Genomic DNA, 22,185 nt, shown 5'->3' with positions numbered 1-22,185 from the left:
AGTGGTATCAGAGCCGACCCTCGCGGTTTCACGGGTGTGTGTGGGCTAGGGGGTTCAGGTATATGGCGCATGGCGCATGTGGGCCCGGAGTGGTCACATGGCATGGCATATGACGACACTAGACATACAGACGTGGCCAAGAGGGGAGGTTCCTGGATTGGGGTTGACCGACAAGGACGTCGGTCTTCTAAGGGGGGTGGATTGTGATATCCTGGCCCCTGGGATGGGATGTCCTGGCCCAAGGCTAAATAGAATTAATAGTGTAATCATACCAACAAGGTGCATCTTCTTTTTCGGAAGCCTATCTCGAAAGAACCTCCAAGTTAAGCGTGCTTGGCTTGGAGCAATTTGGGATGGGTGACCGACCGAGAAGTTTTCTCGGGTGCGCATGAGTGAGGACAAAGTGCGCACAAAAGACTCGTGTTGGTCTGTGGGGACAATATATGATCCTAGAGAGCTGCCAGGAGTAAGTACCCCGGTCCAGGGATTGGACGGGGTGTTACAAGAATCAAGAATATTGAGCTCATGCCTAAGTCTGGTAAAAGATTGTTCATCAAGAGGCTTGGTGAAGATATCGGCTAATTGATCTTTAGTGTTAATGTAAGAAATCTCGATATCTCCCTTTTGTTGGTGATCCCTAAGAAAATGATACCGAATGGCTGTGTGCTTAGTGCGGCTATGCTCGACGGGATTGTCGGCCATTTTGATTGCACTCTCATTATCACATAGCAAAGGGACTTTGGTTAATTTGTAACCGTAGTCCCGCAGGGTTTGCCTCATCCAAAGCAATTGCGCGCAACAATGGCCTGCGGCAATGTACTCGGCTTCGGCGGTGGAAAGAGCGACCGAATTTTGCTTCTTTGAAGCCCAAGACACCAAGGATCTTCCCAAGAATTGGCAAGTCCCCGATGTGCTCTTCCTATTAATTTTGCACCCTGCCCAATCGGCATCCGAATAACCAATCAAATCAAATGTGGATCCCCGAGGGTACCAAAGCCCAAACTTAGGAGTATAAGCCAAATATCTCAAGATTCGTTTTACGGCCGTAAGGTGGGATTCCTTAGGGTCGGATTGGAATCTTGCACACATGCAAACGGAAAGCATAATATCCGGTCGAGAAGCACATAAATAGAGTAAGGAACCTATCATCGACCGGTATACCTTTTGATCCACGGACTTACCTCCCGTGTCGAGGTCGAGATGCCCATTGGTTCCCATGGGTGTTTTGATGGGCTTGGCATCCTTCATTCCAAATTTGCAAAGAATGTCTTGAGTATACTTGGTTTGGCTAATGAAGGTGCCCTCTTGGAGTTGCTTGACTTGAAATCCTAGAAAATACTTCAACTCCCCCATCATAGACATCTCGAATTTCTTTGTCATGATCCTACTAAATTCTTCACATGTAGATTCGTTAGTAGACCCAAATATAATATCATCAACATAAATTTGGCATACGAACAAATCACTGTCAAGAGTTTTAGTGAACAAAGTAGGATCGGCCTTGCCGACTTTGAAGCCATTTGCAATAAGAAAATCTCTAAGGCATTCATACCATGCTCTTGGGGCTTGCTTGAGCCCATAAAGCGCCTTAGAGAGCCTATAGACATGGTTAGGGTACTCACTGTCTTCAAAGCCGGGAGGTTGCTCAACATAGACCTCTTCCTTGATTGGTCCGTTGAGGAAGGCACTTTTCACGTCCATTTGATAAAGCTTAAAGCCATGGTAAGTAGCATAGGCCAATAATATGCGAATTGACTCAAGCCTAGCTACGGGTGCATAGGTTTCACCGAAATCCAAACCTTCGACTTGGGAATATCCCTTGGCCACAAGTCGTGCTTTGTTCCTTGTCACCACACCATGCTCATCTTGCTTGTTGCGGAAGACCCATTTGGTTCCTACAACATTTTGGTTAGGACGTGGAACTAAATGCCATACCTCGTTCCTTGTGAAATTGTTGAGCTCCTCTTGCATCGCCATCACCCAATCCGAATCTTGAAGTGCTTCCTCTACCCTGTGTGGCTCAATAGAGGAAACAAAAGAGTAATGTTCACAAAAATGTGCAACACGAGATCGAGTGGTTACCCCCTTATGAATGTCGCCGAGGATGGTGTCGACGGGGTGATCTCGTTGGATTGCTTGGTGGACTCTTGGGTGTGGCGGCCTTGGTTCTTCCTCATCCTCCTTTTCTTGATCATTTGCATCTCCCCCTTGATCATTGCCATCATCTTGAGGTGGCTCATCTTCTTGATTTTGCCCTTCATCAACTTGAGCCTCATCCTCATTTTGAGTTGGTGGAGATGCTTGCGTGGTGGAGGATGGTTGATCTTGTGCACTTGGAGGCTCTTCGGATTCCCTAGGACACACATCCCCAATGGACATGTTCCTTAGCGCGATGCCCGGAGCCTCTTCATTACCTATTTCATCAAGATCAACTTGCTCTACTTGAGAGCCGTTAGTTTCATCAAACACAACGTCACATGAGACTTCAACTAGTCCAGTGGACTTGTTAAAGACTCTATATGCCCTTGTGTTTGAGTCATAACCAAGTAAAAAGCCTTCTACAGTTTTAGGAGCAAATTTAGATTTTCTACCTCTTTTAACAAGAATAAAGCATTTGCTACCAAAAACTCTAAAGTATGAAATGTTGGGCTTTTTACCGGTTAGGAGTTCATAGGATGTCTTCTTGAGGATTCGGTGAAGATATAACCGATTGATGGCGTAGCAGGCGGTGCTGACCGCTTCGGCCCAAAACCGGTCCGGTGTCTTGTACTCATCAAGCATGGTTCTTGCCATGTCCAATAGAGTTCGATTCTTTCTCTCCACTACACCATTTTGTTGAGGTGTGTAGGGGGAAGAGAACTCATGCTTGATGCCCTCCTCCTCAAGGAAGCCTTCAATTTGAGAGTTCTTGAACTCCGTCCCGTTGTCGCTTCTTATTTTCTTGATCCTTAAGCCGAACTCATTTTGAGCCCGTCTCAAGAACCCCTTTAAAGTCTCTTGGGTTTGAGATTTTTCCTGTAAGAAGAATACCCAAGTGAAGCGAGAATAATCATCCACTATTACAAGACAATACTTACTCCTGCCGATGCTTATGTAAGCAATCGGGCCGAATAGATCCATGTGGAGTAGCTCAAGCGGCCTGTCGGCCGTCATGATGTTCTTGTGTGGATGATGGACTCCAACTTGCTTCCCCGCCTGGCATGCGCTACAAATCCTGTCTTTCTCAAAATGAACATTTGTTAATCCTAAAATGTGCTCTCCCTTTAGAAGCTTATGAAGATTCTTCATCCCAACATGGGCTAGTCGGCGGTGCCAGAGCCAACCCATGTTAGTCTTAGCAATTAAGCATGTGTCGAGTTCAACTCTATCAAAATCTACCAAGTATAGCTGACCCTCTAACACACCCTTAAATGCTATTGAATCATCACTTCTTCTAAAGACAGTGACACCTACATCAGTAAAGAGACAGTTGTAGCCCATTTGACATAATTGTGAAACGGAAAGCAAATTGTAATCTAATGAATCAACGAGAAAAACATTGGAAATAGTATGGTCAGATGATATAGCAATTTTACCCAATCCTTTGACCAAACCTTGATTTCCATCCCCGAATGTGATAGCTCGTTGGGGATCTTGGTTTTTCTCATATGAGGAGAACATCCTTTTCTCCCCTGTCATGTGGTTTGTGCACCCGCTGTCGAGTATCCAACTTGAGCCCCCGGATGCATAAACCTATAAAACAAATTTAGTTCTTGACTTTAGGTACCCAAACGGTTTTGGGTCCTTTGGCATTAGAAACAAGAACTTTGGGTACCCAAACACAAGTTTTTGATCCCTTGTGTTTGCCCCCAACAAATTTGGCAACTACCTTGCCGGATTTGCTTGTAAGCACATAAGAAGCATCAAAAGTTTTAAATGAAATAACATGATCATTTGATGCAATAGGAGCTTCCTTTCTAGGCAACTTGGCACGGGTTGGTTGCCTAGAGCTAGATGTCTCACCCTTATACATAAAAGCATGATTAGGGCCAGAGTGAGACTTCCTAGAATGAATTTTCCTAATTTTGCTCTCAGGATAGCTGGCAGGGTACAAAATGTAACCCTCGTTATCCTGAGGCATGGGAGCCTTGCCTTTAACAAAGTTGGATAGGTTCTTTGGAGAGGCATTAAGTTTGACATTGTTTCCCCTTTGGAAGCCAATGCCATCCTTGATGCCAGGGCGTCTCCCATTATAAAGCATGCTATGAGCAAATTTAAATTTCTCATTTTCTAAGTTGTGCTCGGCAATTTTAGCATCTAGTTTTGCTATATGATCATTTTGTTGTTTAATTAAAGCCATATGATCATGAATAGCATCAATATCAATATTTCTACATCTAGTACAAATAGTGACATGCTCAATGGTAGATGTAGATGGTTTGCAAGAATTAAGTTCAACAATCTTAGCACAAAGTATATCATTCTTATCTCTAAGATCGGCAATTGTAACTTTGCAAACATCAAAATCTTTAGCATTAGCAATCAAATTTTCATTCTCTAATCTAAGGCTAGCAAGAGAAATGTTTAATTCTTCAATCCTAGCAAGCAAATCATCATTATTATCTCTAGGATTGGGAATTGAAACATTACAAACATGAGAATCAACTTTAGCATTTAAACTAGCATTTTCATTTCTAAGGTTGTCAATCATCTCACGGCAAGTGCTTAGCTCACTAGACAATTTTTCACATTTTTCAACTTGTAGAGAGTAAGCATTTTTAACCTTAACATGTTTCTTATTTTCCTTGATTAGGAAGTCCTCTTGGGAGTCCAAGAGATCATCCTTTTCATGGATGGCACTAATTAGCTCATTTAATTTTTCTTTTTGTTCCATGTTAAGATTGGCAAAAAGGATGCGCAAATTATCTTCCTCACCACTAGCATTATCATCACTAGACGATTCATATTTGGTGGAGGAGTTGGATTTAACCTTCTTCCTTTTGCCGTCCTTTGCCATGAGGCACTTGTGGCCGACGTTGGGGAAGAGAAGTCCCTTGGTGACGGCGATGTTGGCGGCGTCCTCGTCGTCGGAGGAGTCGCTTGAGCTTTCGTCGGAGTCCCACTCCCGACAAACATGGGCATCACCGCCCTTCTTCTTGTAGTACCTCTTCTTCTCCTTTCGCCTCCCCTTCTTGTCGTCACCTCGGTCACTGTCACTAGATATAGGACATTTAGCAATAAAATGACCGGGCTTACCACACTTGTAGCAAACCTTCTTGGAGCGGGACTTGTAATCCTTCCCCCTCCTTTGCTTGAGGATTTGGCGGAAGCTTTTGATGACAAGCGCCATTTCCTCATTGTCGAGCTTGGAGGCGTCTATTGGTTGTCGACTTGGTGTAGACTCCTCCTTCTTCTCCTCCGTTGCCTTGAATGCAACGGGTTGAGCTTCGGATGTGGTGGCATCATCAAGCTCGTTGATCTTCCTCGAGCCTTCGATCATGCACTCAAAACTCACAAAATTCCCAATAACTTCCTCGGGGGTCATTTTAGTATATCTAGGATTACCACGGATTAATTGAACTTGAGTAGGGTTAAGGAAAATAAGGGATCTTAGAATAACCTTAACCATCTCGTGGTCATCCCACTTTACGCTCCCGAGGTTGCGCACTTGATTCACCAAGGTCTTGAGCCGGTTGTACATGTGTTGTGGCTCCTCCCCTTTGCGAAGCCGGAACCGACCGAGCTCCCCCTCGATCGTTTCCCTCTTGGTGATCTTGGTGAGCTCGTCTCCCTCGTGCGCGGTTTTGAGCACATCCCAAATCTCCTTGGCGCTCTTCAACCCTTGAACTTTGTTATACTCCTCTCTACTTAGAGAGGCGAGGAGTATTGTTGTTGCTTGAGAGTTGAAGTGCTCGATTTGGGCCACCTCATCCTCATCATAGTCCTCATCCCCTACTGACGGTACCTGTGCACCAAACTCAACAACATCCCATATACTTTTGTGGAGCGAGGTTAGATGAAATCGCATTAAATCGCTCCACCTAGCGTAATCTTCACCATCAAAAGTTGGTGGTTTGCCTAATGGGACGGAAAGTAAAGGTGTATGTTTGGAAATGCGAGCGTAGTGTAGGGGGATCTTACTATACTTCTTGCGCTCTTGGCGCTTAGAAGTGACGGAGGGCGCATCGGAGTCGGAGGTGGATGTTGATGAAGTGTCGGTCTCGTAGTAGACCACTTTCCTCATCCTTTTGTGCTTGTCGCCTTTCCGATGCGGCTTGTGGGAAGAAGATTTTTCCTTCCTCTCTTTGTGGTGAGAAGAGGAAGACTTTTTCTCCTTCCGTTTGGAGGAGTTCTTCTTCTTCTCCTTCCTCTTGGTGCGGGACTCTTCCGATGAAGTGCTCCCGTGGCTTGTAGTGGGCTTTTCGCCGGTCTCCATCTCCTTCTTGGCGTGATCTCCCGACATCACTTCGAGCGGTTAGGCTCTAATGAAGCACCGGGTTCTGATACCAATTGATAGTCGCCTAGAGGGGGGGTGAATAGGGCGAAACTGAAATTTACAAATATAAACACAACTACAAGCCGGGTTAGCGTCAGAAATATAAACGAGTCCGCGAGAGAGGGCGCAAAACAAATCGCGAGCAAATAATGAAGTGTGACACACGGATTTGTTTTACCGAGGTTCGGTTCTCTCAAACCTACTCCCCGTTGAGGAGGCCACAAAGGCCGGGTCTCTTTCAACCCTTCCCTCTCTCAAACGGTCCCTCGGACCGAGTGAGCTTCTCTTCTCAAATCAAAGCCGGGAACAAAACTTCCCCGCAAGGGCCACCACACAATTGGTGCCTCTTGCCTTGATTACAATGGAGTATTGATCACAAGAACAAGTGAGAAAGAAAAGAAGCAATCCAAGCGCAAGAGCTTAAATGAACACGGCAAATCACTCTCACTAGTCGCTAGGGCTTTGTGTGGAATTGGAGAGGATTTGATCTCTTTGGTGTGTCTAGAATTGAATGCTAGAGCTCTTGTAGTAGTTAGGAAGTGAAAAACTTGGATGCAATGAATGGTGGGGTGGTTGGGGTATTTATAGCCCCAACCACCAAAAGTGGTCGTTGGGAGGCTGTCTGCTCGATGGCGCACCGGACAGTCCGGTGCACACCGGACAGTCCGGTGCCCCCTGCCACGTCATCACTGCCGTTGGATTCTGACCGTTGGAGCTTCTGACTTGTGGGCCCGCCTGGGTGTCCGGTGCACACCGGACATGTACTGTTTGCTGTCCGGTGTGCCAGCATGGGCGATCCTGACTCCTGCGCGCGCAGAGCGCGCATTAAATGCGCGGCAGAGAGCCGTTGGCGCGGAGATGACCGTTGCTCCGGAGTCGCACCGGACAGTCCGGTGCACACCGGACAGTCCGGTGAATTTTAGCGGACTAGCCGTTGGAGTTTCCCGAAGCAGGCGAGTTCCTGAGGCCGACCTCCTTTGGCGCACCGGACACTGTCCGGTGTACACCGGACAGTCCGGTGAATTATAGCCGAGTCGCCTCAGGGAATTCCCGAAGGTGGCGAGTTTGAGACTGAGTCCCCCTGGTGCACCGGACATGTCCGGTGGCGCACCGGACAGTCCGGTGCGCCAGACCAGGGGTGCCTTCGGTTGCCCCTTTTGCTCCTTTGTTGAATCCAAAACTTGGTCTTTTTATTGGCTGAGTGTGAACCTTTTACACCTGTATAATCTATACACTTGGGCAAACTAGTTAGTCCGATTATTTGTGTTGGGCAATTCAACCACCAAAATTATTTGGGAACTAGGTGTAAGCCTAATTCCCTTTCAGGAGGTGAATTAAAGAATGTATAGGACAGAGATAGGTTAAGGGAGACTTGCCTCCACCAACCGACTGCTGCTCAGGGGCTTCTCCTGCAAGCTCTTCGGGCTCTTCAACCAGATCGTTCTCTATGCGAGCGCAAACATACATACATCCACACATTTAATACAAAAGAACAGTACACCATACAATAGGATGCAATAAATAAACAGACGTTCCACGCGGGCTCGCAATTACGGTTAAGAGAGAAAGAGGAAAAGACAGTCGAGAAACGATCACGTTACATTATTATAAATTAAACCACTCGCTTAACCGAAGGGCATTAGTTTGGATACTAAGTTTAGCATAAAGTAAAGTCATGTTTCATGTCTAATCATTATAAGCAGATGAAGATAAATTAAAAGGATTGTCGCGCAGCGGGACACGCAACATAACACTCTAAATCAAATTAAGAAATCAACGACTCGTCATGCGACAGAGCGCACGACGAGACACTTGCATTAATTATAAAGAGACGTTAAGCATCGCGCGACGAAACACACGACGGCATACGTCCACAGAACTGAGTTTAAAGTGGAACGTCGCGTGACTGGACGCGCGACGTCACACATTAGACAACCTGAAATTAAAATGGATCGTCGCGCGACGAAGCGCGCGACGCAACACATTAATAGAATCTGAAATTAAACAAATTTGTCGTGTGGCGAAGCGCGCGACGTAGCATGCTAACTAACGGAGTTTGAAATTAATTAAAAACCAAGAATAAACACCGCGCGCGTGGGGTTGCTCACGCGGGAACATGTTAGGGGTAAACGGGGGAGCGCGAGGCCACGTCGAGGCCACGCGAGTCGTGCCGGGGGGCCGGGACGCCGCGCGCAGGGGGCCGGGAACGCCGCGCCGGGGGCCGGGTCCGCGCGCTGGGGGCCGGACCGCCGCGCCGAGGGCCGGACCGCCGCGGGGGAGGGAGCAGGGGGGCGAGCGGGCTGCGCCGGGGCCGGGGACCGCCACTGGGGCCGAGAACCGCCGCCGGGGGGGCAGGGCCGCGCGGGGGAGGGAGAGGGGGCGGGCGGGCTGCGCCGGGGCCGGGGACCGCCACCAGGGCCGGGAACCGCCGCCGGGGGGGGCAGGGCCGCACGGGGGAGGGAGCAGGGGGGTGGGCGGGCTATGCCGCCGCGGGGGAAGCAGGGGCGGGGGCGAGCGCCGCGCCGGGGGGAAGGGGAGGGGCAGGGGCGAGCGCTGCGCCGGGGGCCGAGGCGGGGGCGAGCGCCGCCGCGCAGGGGGCCGGGGCGGGGTCGTGCCGCGCCGCCGCGGGGAGGGAGAGGTGGGCCGCGCGGGGGAGGGAGAGAGAGGAGAAGGGAGGGGGCTCACCTCGGGGATCCAACTCCGGCGATCACCTTCTCCAAAACCTAGGGCACCACGGGAGAGAGAGAGAGGTTGCTGCGCGGGAAAAAAATCAAATGAGCCAAACGGGTCTGGGGAAGGGGGCGCGCAGGGGGAGGGCAGGGGCGCGCAGGCTGGGCCGGGCCGGACAGGGTCACATCGCGGATCGAAACCCACGACACACACGACCATCAAATGGGCTCTAATCGCGAACCAAAATCTGAGACGGAACGGGACGGACACGCGACATCAGACAAAGAAATGCGGTTTGGCATGATGCAACACCCATGACACTTAGGTTTTGGTTTATACATAACACGGACACCTGTCACTATACTGGTTTGAAATTGGGAAGAAGGAAGCGAAACGGGAAGAGAAAAGAGAGTAACACCCAAATTTGGTGAGTGAAAAGAAGAAAAAAATTCTACCCCCAAATCCAGGGCATTACAAAAACACTGTTATAATTGTCCCGAAATGGTACATGTAGGTCTACGTAGTGTAGGAACATACCACAAAAAGTTTGGTTGATAAAATTTAAAAAATAAAAATATACTTTGCCGAGTGCCCAAAGAAGGCACTCGGTAAATAGGCCTTTGCCGAGTGTCAGCTGGTTGACACTCGGCAAAGAAACCTCTTTGCCAAGTGCCAACTGTAACACCCCAGGTGTTTATCTCCTGTTGGATATCGACTATGGACTTAAGTACGGGATATCGATGAATATAATAGTCACTAAATTTTAGTCGTCTTCGTCTGTTACGATTTTCAATATCTTATCTGTTTCTGTTTGTCTGAACTGTCTAAATTATTTTGCCGGATATTATTTTGGGTCAATCCCTTGTTATCCCTTTTAAACCCTTATCCTAGATAAGATGTCGGCTCCTTAGAAAAAAAAAATACAAAATAAACGTTCATGAGAACTTGCAATTGGTGAGAACGTTTGTGAAATATCTTCTTCCAGAGAATGCTCCTCAACGTGTACGTTCTTATCTTCTTCTAGTGCATGCTCCAGACGTGGCTTAGAAGAACCACGTACCCTCTGAAATCTTGCCAGCCTTGCTCTTATCTTGTGCATTATTGCATCGCTGGAAGTCTCTCACGCAGACCGCCAGCATCCTCGTAACGTCCTCGCCCGCCATCGTGCCGCTCACCTAGGCCGGACAACGCCAAGCGTCCCTTCCTGCTTCCTCCTTGCCCTTGTACTCAACACATCAGCGCCGACGACCTCGTCCTGGCCTTCATCATCAGCGTCAAGCTGCTCGCATCACTGCTCCCCACCGCACCGAGCTGCTCACGTCCCTGCTTCGTCCTCCCTCGTATTTGTGCATGAGCAGCTCCTGTACGCCGTCATTTTCAGCGGCGTGGTCGTGTTTCTCCGCCGGCCAGACTCCTCATCGTAGCGTCTCGGTTCTCCTCTACACCAGCACACCAAGCCATAGTCATGGGACTTCGTCTGGTCCGCACTCGCCGGCACCGGAGCACCCGCGCCTTTGCTTCTGTTCCCATGGCCGCTCGCCTGGATGCTGTTCCTAGCTCCACGCTGATGCTCGCCGAGCCGCTTCCTGATGCCTGCTCATGAATTTCCCCAACGCCATCATCAGTCGCTCCATCCTTCATCCTGTCGGAGCCGCTCACCGTCAACCCGCTCAGCCACCTTCCTGTTCCTGTCGTCGTTCTTGCGAATATTGAGTCGAGTTGATTATGGTGAGCTGATTCTCTATTTTTATTATTTGTTTTAATAAATGAATCGATAGTTATGTAGGTTATGTTGATTCTCGTATTTTTAGCAAAAGTGATATATGTTGAATTAATCGCATCATCTAGCATTCGTCAGTTCGTAGGTTATGTGAAGGATATGTTGGGATTTTTATCGGCTAGCCAACTATTTTTCAGTGTTATGACGCTTTTAATTATTAAGATATAATAGATGCTCAGCTCTAGTAGTAGTTATTTTTTATGTTCGGTAACCGATTAAATGTCTTAGATTGATGACAATGTAAATTAGACAAGGAGTGCTTAGGTAGACGTGTAGGTCTGGTACGTTTAAATCAGTTCTACGTTTTCGACGGGAGGTATAACGATGATGTGCGGGATAGGTTTAGTGTTTCTAACAGCTAGCTGACGTGTTCTTCTCGAGTGTCCAATTCTATTGGTTTGAGGAAAGACTCGAACTAGAACCCACTATCGATGCCGTAGTTTCACGTGAAATTAGTATTAGTGGATTTGAGCTGAATTTAATATTGGCGCGCATTTTTGTTATTCCTATTAGCCGAAATATTAGAATTAATAGTCTCTATCCTTAGACTGAGTTAGGTGTCCCTAAATAATCAGCCTAAGTCTAGTCCGCCTTTTGATGTATTCTCTAGCTTAGAAATATATATAGGACTTGTGTTTCGTATTAGCGCTTCTTCTTCAAGTCAGATTCGGTTAAGTTAAAATAGCGCGGACATTGTGCTTAGTAATATCCTGGCATCTGGTAATTGCTTTTAAATATTATTATGTGCCTCGCCACTAGGTATTTAATGCGCTATCGTATAGCACTATTTAGATTTGTGTTGTTCCTGTTGATATGCATTCATGTGCATAATGCATTTCATTTAGGTACGTTAAATAATCGTGTGATGCGAAAGATGAGTCAAGTCGACCTCAAGCATGGGCTACTCCGCATGGTGGTGCTGATGGACGAACCCACCTAATCAAGTGTTAGGACAAGGATGATCGTCAAGTGGACGTCGTCTAACAACACTAACCTAGTGTTATCCAGGCAAGCCCCGGTGCATGCAACCCCTTCCTTGTGTTTTTAAATAATTTTTGCACACTTTAAGTCTAGTGAAATGTGCATTAGGTTTATAGGAGTTGCTTGGAACCCTTTGATGCACTGCCTTCCTTGATATCCATAACTTTATAGATACTTCTGGTGAAGTATCAAAACATGATTTACAAAAATGCTTAGCCCTGCTCAGATCTTGTGGATAGAGGTTGTCTTTTGCATTAAGGCCTAGCTCAGGGGTTATCCTGAGGAAAGATGGCTTCTACCTGCAAGAATATTTTCAGTGAGAGCGTGGTGGGATCTTACTGCAAAGTTCCCTTTGATGCTCTTTTCATCCTAAGGAATACAAACAATCCTAAGGGTGGAAGTACTTAAATCGGGACTTGGGTTAGGAACAGGTGATGCTCCGCCCGGGTCAATTAAGGATTGGATGCGTATGTAGGCCTGATAGATCAAGGACTATCTTAACTGGCCACATGCCCTGGAAATGGGACAGGGTAAGCTTGAACCCGGCTATTCCATACGTGAAAAGACAACCGCGCACTGGGCGTGGGAGATGGTGGGAGTAGCGTGTGCCCTCCTGGCTAGAGGCTGGATGGAGGAGTACTGTGCTCCCGGGTAGCGCGGACCGGTTCACGTTGTGGAGGATCTGTGGGAACGGTTGACATATGCAAGGGTTAAGTGCTACATATGTCGTGTGGTTAGAGATCCTCAGCTGAGTAAATCAATTCGGATCGCCGTTATATCCCCGGAGAGTGGAGACTTGATCACTGACCTGCAACCTAAGTCAGGATGTGAACCTCATGAATAAAAATGATGTTGTATTGATGAGATGGTGAAATTAGACCAGATGCAAACATAGTCTATTAATATTTAATCTGGCGTTAAAATATTGAAAGTAAGGACTCACTTTAGTAAGCTCTTTTTGCAAAAGTATCTAAGTTGATTCTTGTTAAAGCCTCTCCTTGATTCCCAAATCCAGCATATCTTTGAGAGTCTTTTCTTTAGTCGGGTAAGTCTTGCTGAGTAATTCCATACTCAGGGTTTTATTCCCTGTTGTTTTTCAGGATATAACTTTGTGCTGCTGTGATGGTGTTAAGTGCCGGTGGGCTCGGCCTTCTTATATAAGTATAACCCGTCTTTATCTTCTTACTGAGGATGGTCATTTGAGCTAGCATATATTTCAAACTTATACTTTTGTAATCACTCCGATAAAATAATATAAATTTTTTGTAACTTGTAAAATTTGGTAATAAGATTTCCGCTGCAAAAATATTGGTGTGTGTGATTTGTGTTAATTAATCCCGCAGTTCTGGTTGTAAGTGGTTTATCCGGTGTCCTTGGGGCAATCGGACGGATCCTGTTAAGTTATCTGGTGCACATGCATGGCCGTCTGAGGTCTTTGAGACAAGGACAGATGCATGTGGGCCCGATAACTTGGAGGTTCTGCCACAGCTGGTATTGGAGCGAGATTAAGTATATACGGTCACATACGTATTTTCAAAACAAAAGTTTTGGTTTTGAAAAACCTATTTTCAACTAAACACATAGGTTGGCTTTGAAAAACAGCTTTGAAAAACTATAATGCTAGCGACATCCTCTATTAAGCCCTAAGTTAAGGACTATCAGGTGGCTTAGTTGAAAACCACAACCGGGGGTATTGCATACATGTGTATTGTTATTTTTGAGGCCATTCAGTTTTGAATGGATCGACGCTCAGGTAAGGTGAGATGTGAGAGCATGACCGAACAACCGTCGGTCTAGGGAAGAGTATAAAAAGCGCTTGATTATATACATGTTCCACATATGTATATATGAAGGCTGCGATGTGGAGTAATTACTTTTCTAGGAATTCAGTACCCCATGAATGTGTATGGGTATACAGACATGGGAATACTGGGAAATGTAATGTACTTGTAACGACGCACCTACGCTCAGGTAAGAAGGTGAGTTACCATAATGAGTTGCCCTATGGTTAAAGTGTGGCAACGGCGCCTATGCGTGGCTCGGCGCTTAATGATGAGCTGGTCTCCATATAGCAATATATGGAGTATAAACTGTGATACACTGTCATGTGTGACTTGCATCATTGGGAATTGGGTTGTGATGGATTTTTCTGCAGGTACACTAACCTCGAAAACGTATGTGTAGTTGACGACTGGCAAATTACCGTGAGAGAACGTATGCCACCGATATAGAACGTTATTGCCACAATATGTTGGCAAAATTAGTGAGGACGAATAGGACGAGCATGCATCCTAATTGTTGCATCATGTTTGTCACCTATACACCCAAAATGCTTCTCTCATCTTTATTCCAGTAACCAGTGATTGTAGATAATGTGGTGTAATGCGTTATTATGAACTTTGATGAAATAGTTGTCCTCCGTTCTTGAGGTAATCTGTTTAGGTGTTATATGTGTTTGCTCTTGTGCTTGATGTGCCGATAGAAGGTTGGTAATTTGATTGCCTAAACCCAAAACTAGGCCATGTTCTTATTTAGTGAACCATGACCCAAATTTGAATTTTCCGTTATCACTCCATGACTAAACCCATGCAAATAAATGCGTAGATAATTTCTTTGTTGGACATAAATTGTGCCTAGGCTTAAACAAGAATCTCGAGTCATGTTTCCTTCTAAAACCATTCCCTTGTTTATTGGTGCAAGCTGATGTACCTTAACCAGTTCGCCTGTTCTTAAGGATCGCCATGTTGAATTATCAACCCAACCTAGGAAAAGTATGTTCGACCATTTTCTTGAATTTGATGCCTTTGATTTCCCCCATACCTATCGAAGGCATACCAACTTAATCTTATGATTGTTTCCCCTCTGTATCTAATCAGATACTAATTCCTTGACCCTTGTACTCTCTGCGATGGGCATAGAGATATGCTTGGGGCTGAAGACTCCCTCACCACCCAGTTTAGGTTATGGCCATGTCGTGTTCACTTCATCGGGCCATGATCTATTTGGCTCTCTACTTGTAACCATTCTTACAGGTGGAGTCTTTTTTGAATATTGTCATTCAGACTCAGTCTATTTGTGCAGTGCGAGATTTGTTATTGGTTACGTCTGATAATGGTGTTGTGACTAAAATTGATGGTGCCGCGACGAAACCGAGGGCCTCCTGTGGATGCATACACATGGTTGCGCTACTCGGCACGCGCTGGTATCACAGTTAGTAGTTATAATCCATTATGAGACTATATCAATGTGTTATCTTGTCACAAATTATTCTTACCATGTGAGATTCATTATTGGTGCCTGTTTGGTAATGGTGTCACGATTAACGACTTATGGTGCCGCAGCGAAACTGAGAGCCCCTTGTTAATGTACACGCAAGGCTATGCTGCTTGGCGCATGCTGGTATCGAGGTCTCTAGTCATGATCCATTATGGAACTACTCTAATGTGTTATCTTCCGTGGACTTTCCCTTGAAACAATTTCTATGTTGTTTGTCGAGTGATCAAGCAACATTTATCATCTCTGTTGGATCAAAAGGGCATCCCACTTTCATATGTGGTCTCTTTTCTTTTGATCTTGGTGGTGACTACTCATACAAGTTCCCTTTACGTCCCTTGTAAAGGTGAAGCCTTGAAGCTTTTTAGTGTTGGAAAACAGCTAATTAGCTCTCAAATGGAGATTGACTTCCCCTGCTGCTGAGATGCAGGAGTTTGTTCATTCGCTCTCTTATTTAATCCATGTATTTCTGAACCAAGTTAGTTCATCTCGCATGGAGAAACGGATGAACAATCTGACCAAATGGATTTTTACCCAAGTGCATGATCTCCTGTTAACAAGAGTGAACTCTTGACCATTGAATTGCCGATGGATAATAAGAGGACTTGCTCAATGTCAAAGGTAGTTCGACAAGTTGGTTTTACTAACTTGTAACTGCATTGTGATCAAAGGTTGAGTTTAGAGATCGTTTTGTCGAGTTGTCTAAACTCACTTTGGTTCAACCCATCCTGAGAAAGTACTTATAAGAAGCAAGTTAAGTAGACTGGTAACCACCTAATTATTGCTCTAGTCATGCCTCGATTGCCTCACGTGTGCTTTTCCAGCATGTGTGATCAAGTCGAGCCATGCATAGTGCTCGATAAAATGGATTGGTTGCGAAGTCAACATCAACGGATCTCTTCATTGATATTTTCCGAGTCTCTATCATTTTTCTTGAACTTGGATTTTCGGGCTAGCCACGGGTCAACTGTGATATTATTCGACCTTCACACCCGTATCGTGTGATATGAACTTACCATAACCACTTGTTGGTAAACCTCTTTCTGTGTGTTTTACCCAAGAGGTTGCATCTGGTTCTGTTTGGGTAAAGAGATATAATTACCGCTCGCCCAACAGACTCAGATAATATAGTGTCATCAGAAAAAGCAAACTGCACACATGGAACCTTATGTGTTCTTCTGGCAGACCTCGTCTCTATTGTTGGACATCTCTAAATTGGCCTAAAGCGATACATGTTATGTCCACTAGAGAAACCCCATCCTGAGACACTCGCCTTTGCTTGGAACTGTATTATGTGATCGCTGATATGGACAGAAGTTACATTCTTCTCTGCTCTTAAAAGTCTTTTGCTCCGAATCTCGGGACGAGATTCTTTTAAGGGGGGAGGGCTGTAACACCCCAGGTGTTTATCTCCTGTTGGATATCGACTATGGACTTAAGTACGGGATATCGATGAATATAATAGTCACTAAATTTTAGTCGTCTTCGTCTGTTACGATTTTCAATATCTTATCTGTTTCTGTTTGTCTGAACTGTCTAAATTATTTTGCCGGATATTATTTTGGGTCAATCCCTTGTTATCCCTTTTAAACCCTTATCCTAGATAAGATGTCGGCTCCTTAGAAAAAAAAATACAAAATAAACGTTCATGAGAACTTGCAATTGGTGAGAACGTTTGTGAAATATCTTCTTCCAGAGAATGCTCCTCAACGTGTACGTTCTTATCTTCTTCTAGTGCATGCTCCAGACGTGGCTTAGAAGAACCACGTACCCTCTGAAATCTTGCCAGCCTTGCTCTTATCTTGTGCATTATTGCATCGCTGGAAGTCTCTCACGCAGACCGCCAGCATCCTCGTAACGTCCTCGCCCGCCATCGTGCCGCTCACCTAGGCCGGACAACGCCAAGCGTCCCTTCCTGCTTCCTCCTTGCCCTTGTACTCAACACATCAGCGCCGACGACCTCGTCCTGGCCTTCATCATCAGCGTCAAGCTGCTCGCATCACTGCTCCCCACCGCACCGAGCTGCTCACGTCCCTGCTTCGTCCTCCCTCGTATTTGTGCATGAGCAGCTCCTGTACGCCGTCATTTTCAGCGGCGTGGTCGTGTTTCTCCGCCGGCCAGACTCCTCATCGTAGCGTCTCGGTTCTCCTCTACACCAGCACACCAAGCCATAGTCATGGGACTTCGTCTGGTCCGCACTCGCCGGCACCGGAGCACCCGCGCCTTTGCTTCTGTTCCCATGGCCGCTCGCCTGGATGCTGTTCCTAGCTCCACGCTGATGCTCGCCGAGCCGCTTCCTGATGCCTGCTCATGAATTTCCCCAACGCCATCATCAGTCGCTCCATCCTTCATCCTGTCGGAGCCGCTCACCGTCAACCCGCTCAGCCACCTTCCTGTTCCTGTCGTCGTTCTTGCGAATATTGAGTCGAGTTGATTATGGTGAGCTGATTCTCTATTTTTATTATTTGTTTTAATAAATGAATCGATAGTTATGTAGGTTATGTTGATTCTCGTATTTTTAGCAAAAGTGATATATGTTGAATTAATCGCATCATCTAGCATTCGTCAGTTCGTAGGTTATGTGAAGGATATGTTGGGATTTTTATCGGCTAGCCAACTATTTTTCAGTGTTATGACGCTTTTAATTATTAAGATATAATAGATGCTCAGCTCTAGTAGTAGTTATTTTTTATGTTCGGTAACCGATTAAATGTCTTAGATTGATGACAATGTAAATTAGACAAGGAGTGCTTAGGTAGACGTGTAGGTCTGGTACGTTTAAATCAGTTCTACGTTTTCGACGGGAGGTATAACGATGATGTGCGGGATAGGTTTAGTGTTTCTAACAGCTAGCTGACGTGTTCTTCTCGAGTGTCCAATTCTATTGGTTTGAGGAAAGACTCGAACTAGAACCCACTATCGATGCCGTAGTTTCACGTGAAATTAGTATTAGTGGATTTGAGCTGAATTTAATATTGGCGCGCATTTTTGTTATTCCTATTAGCCGAAATATTAGAATTAATAGTCTCTATCCTTAGACTGAGTTAGGTGTCCCTAAATAATCAGCCTAAGTCTAGTCCGCCTTTTGATGTATTCTCTAGCTTAGAAATATATATAGGACTTGTGTTTCGTATTAGCGCTTCTTCTTCAAGTCAGATTCGGTTAAGTTAAAATAGCGCGGACATTGTGCTTAGTAATATCCTGGCATCTGGTAATTGCTTTTAAATATTATTATGTGCCTCGCCACTAGGTATTTAATGCGCTATCGTATAGCACTATTTAGATTTGTGTTGTTCCTGTTGATATGCATTCATGTGCATAATGCATTTCATTTAGGTACGTTAAATAATCGTGTGATGCGAAAGATGAGTCAAGTCGACCTCAAGCATGGGCTACTCCGCATGGTGGTGCTGATGGACGAACCCACCTAATCAAGTGTTAGGACAAGGATGATCGTCAAGTGGACGTCGTCTAACAACACTAACCTAGTGTTATCCAGGCAAGCCCCGGTGCATGCAACCCCTTCCTTGTGTTTTTAAATAATTTTTGCACACTTTAAGTCTAGTGAAATGTGCATTAGGTTTATAGGAGTTGCTTGGAACCCTTTGATGCACTGCCTTCCTTGATATCCATAACTTTATAGATACTTCTGGTGAAGTATCAAAACATGATTTACAAAAATGCTTAGCCCTGCTCAGATCTTGTGGATAGAGGTTGTCTTTTGCATTAAGGCCTAGCTCAGGGGTTATCCTGAGGAAAGATGGCTTCTACCTGCAAGAATATTTTCAGTGAGAGCGTGGTGGGATCTTACTGCAAAGTTCCCTTTGATGCTCTTTTCATCCTAAGGAATACAAACAATCCTAAGGGTGGAAGTACTTAAATCGGGACTTGGGCTAGGAACAGGTGATGCTCCGCCCGGGTCAATTAAGGATTGGATGCGTATGTAGGCCTGATAGATCAAGGACTATCTTAACTGGCCACATGCCCTGGAAATGGGACAGGGTAAGCTTGAACCCGGCTATTCCATACGTGAAAAGACAACCGTGCACTGGGCGTGGGAGATGGTGGGAGTAGCGTGTGCCCTCCTGGCTAGAGGCTGGATGGAGGAGTACTGTGCTCCCGGGTAGCGCGGACCGGTTCACGTTGTGGAGGATCTGTGGGAACGGTTGACATATGCAAGGGTTAAGTGCTACATATGTCGTGTGGTTAGAGATCCTCAGCTGAGTAAATCGATTCGGATCGCAGTTATATCCCCGGAGAGTGGAGACTTGATCACTGACCTGCAACCTAAGTCAGGATGTGAACCTCATGAATAAAAATGATGTTGTATTGATGAGATGGTGAAATTAGACCAGATGCAAACATAGTCTATTAATATTTAATCTAGCGTTAAAATATTGAAAGTAAGGACTCACTTTAGTAAGCTCTTTTTGCAAAAGTATCTAAGTTGATTCTTGTTAAAGCCTCTCCTTGATTCCCAAATCCAGCATATCCTTGAGAGTCTTTTCTTTAGTCGGGTAAGTCTTGCTGAGTAATTCCATACTCAGGGTTTTATTCCCTGTTGTTTTTCAGGATATAACTTTGTGCTGCTGTGATGGTGTTAAGTGCCGGTGGGCTCGGCCTTCTTATATAAGTATAACCCGTCTTTATCTTCTTACTGAGGATGGTCATTTGAGCTAGCATATATTTCAAACTTATACTTTTGTAATCACTCCGATAAAATAATATAAATTTTTTGTAACTTGTAAAATTTGGTAATAAGATTTTCGCTGCAAAAATATTGGTGTGTGTGATTTGTGTTACTTAATCCCGCGGTTCTGGTTGTAAGTGGCTTATCCGGTGTCCTTGGGGCAATCGGACGGATCCTGTTAAGTTATCTGGTGCACATGCATGGCCGTCTGAGGTCTTTGAGACAAGGACAGATGCATGTGGGCCCGATAACTTGGAGGTTCTGCCACACCAACCACCGGCCCTCGGCAAATGTTAACGGCCGTCAGCTTTAGACGGCCACTGACGGCTATTTGCCGAGCGCCGCCTTTGCCGAGAGTTCAGTACTCGGCAAAAAAGTCTTTGCCGAGTGTGTTTGTGTACCGAGTGTCCTGCACTCGGTAAACGACCTCGTTACCGAGTGTGGGACTTTGCCGAGTGCGACGCTCGGCAAAGACGTCTTTGCCGAGTGCCCGACAAAAAGCACTCGGCAAATCTTCTGGCACTCGGCAAAGGCCTAGATTTCGGTAGTGACAATAGGGTACATGAATGCATAATTGTTGTGTAATAAAGCATTAGTGGCCGAATGCTCCTGTTTTTTCAATGAGTTGCACATTTGCGAAGCATGAAGCTTTGTACATTTTTACTATCCGAGTAGTGATACCTGGTACTTTAGGGGTTGTAGCACATTTGGGAAGCATGAAGCTTTGTTGTGTAAGCAGAAGCAAGCTCTTATTTTACACCTGTGTGATCTTCTTTCCCCCCAGCGAGCAGCGACAGCACGTCGGCTTGTTGATCGCTCGCGCTCAGGAGCCTTTGCATGAGAGCAGCAGCTCCGAGCTCCAATGTATCGAAGGTTTCAATCGCTAGGCACATTTTAATCAGAGCATTGAACAACGATGGTATGGTTGACAAACCAAAAATCCTATCTCCTCTTGACTCGAGGGAGCCATGTAAGCTCTCCGCCCTTCGCCTTGTCGCAGCTCCATCATTCAGATCCGACATGGACTGACTTCCTCTCGTCGGGGTCAGGGAGAAGAGCGAGCGCGAAGGCGACATTCACGGTAGCAAATATTCGAGAGATTGGAAAACCCTAGATGTCGGTCTACTCTACTGAAGAAGAAGAAAAGACCATAAGGTGTTGGACGAACCAGCTTCCGAGTTCCGACACGGGCTGACTCCCTGTTGTCTAGGTCAGGGAGAAGAGTGAGGGCGAGGGCGACATTGACGACAGCGAAGATGGAGAGACTGGAAAAACCCTAGATACCGGTATACGCTACTAACGAAGAAGAAAAGGCCATAAGGTGTTGGACGAACCTGTAGAACCTGTGGAGGCGACCATAGCGCACAAGGAGTGAGGACGCACGACCGCTGGTCTCTGGCGTCGTCGTCGTTTGAGAGGAGGCCCTTTTGGGAGACAGAGGTGTGGTATTCGTACATCCCAAAAATCCTATCTTCTGGAAGGTTGTAGGCGTAGGTAGGTTGAGAAGGAACTGCGTCCGTTGATGAGAAATTGTGTGCACGGGTTTTTTTATGCCGATGTGGACGAACGACATCACATGTTTGCGTCGCAGTTTGTAAAGTAGTATATACATCCCAAAAATCCTAAATCCTATCTTCTGGAAGGTTGTAAGCGTAGGTAGGCTGAGAAGGAACTGCGTCCCTTGATTAGAAATCGTGTGCACGGGTTTTTTATGCTGACATGGACGAACGACATCACACGTTTGCGTCGCAGTTTAATTTGCAAAGTAGTAATAGTAATGGCAAAGAGACGGTAGAAGAGCAGGTGCATCCCATCACTGTGTTTCTTTCAGTAACCTGTTGGCAGAGCACACAACTGTATAGATGTCCAAACAGTGCGGGCCGCCCGTTTGGCCCGTGGCACGACACGAATTTAGCCCGGTCCAAACACGGCCCGGCATGGTCGGTTACGGGCCCGGGCCGGCACGGCCCGTTTAGCGGGCCGGGTATGGGCAGATACGGCGGCCCGCGTGCTTTGGCCCGGCCCGGCCCGATAAATGGGTCGGCCCGACGGCGGCCCGCATATTTATGTAAATACTAAATATGTAAATACATTTAATTCTCTCATAGTATATAAATACTAAATACACGGCCAAACATATATAAAATGCATACATAAATATAAAATGCATACATAAATATTTTGTTGTCTTAATATATATAAATAATATGTTATTATATATGATTAATTTTATTAAATATATGTATTTATATACCGTTCTACTGTTGGTTTGGGCCAGTGCCCGGCCCGGTCCATTGAGGCCCACCGGGCCAACAG

General features: G+C 45.9%; 1 long non-coding RNA gene across 1 annotated transcript; it reads right to left on the bottom strand.

Moving 5' to 3' along the window:
- Positions 1 to 20,461: 20,461 nt before the first annotated feature.
- On the bottom strand, positions 20,462 to 21,759 carry LOC111589519 (uncharacterized). Its single transcript, XR_002748555.1, has 2 exons — positions 21,204 to 21,759; positions 20,462 to 21,068 (listed from the first exon to the last, which is right to left on the bottom strand). It is a non-coding gene; the product is annotated as an uncharacterized lncRNA (long non-coding RNA).
- Positions 21,760 to 22,185: the final 426 nt, after the last annotated feature.

Source organism: Zea mays, chromosome 6, assembly GCF_902167145.1.
Source record: "Zea mays cultivar B73 chromosome 6, Zm-B73-REFERENCE-NAM-5.0, whole genome shotgun sequence".
Classification (NCBI taxonomy): domain Eukaryota; kingdom Viridiplantae; phylum Streptophyta; class Magnoliopsida; order Poales; family Poaceae; genus Zea; species Zea mays.
This window is presented reverse-complemented; position numbering and strand designations above follow the sequence as displayed.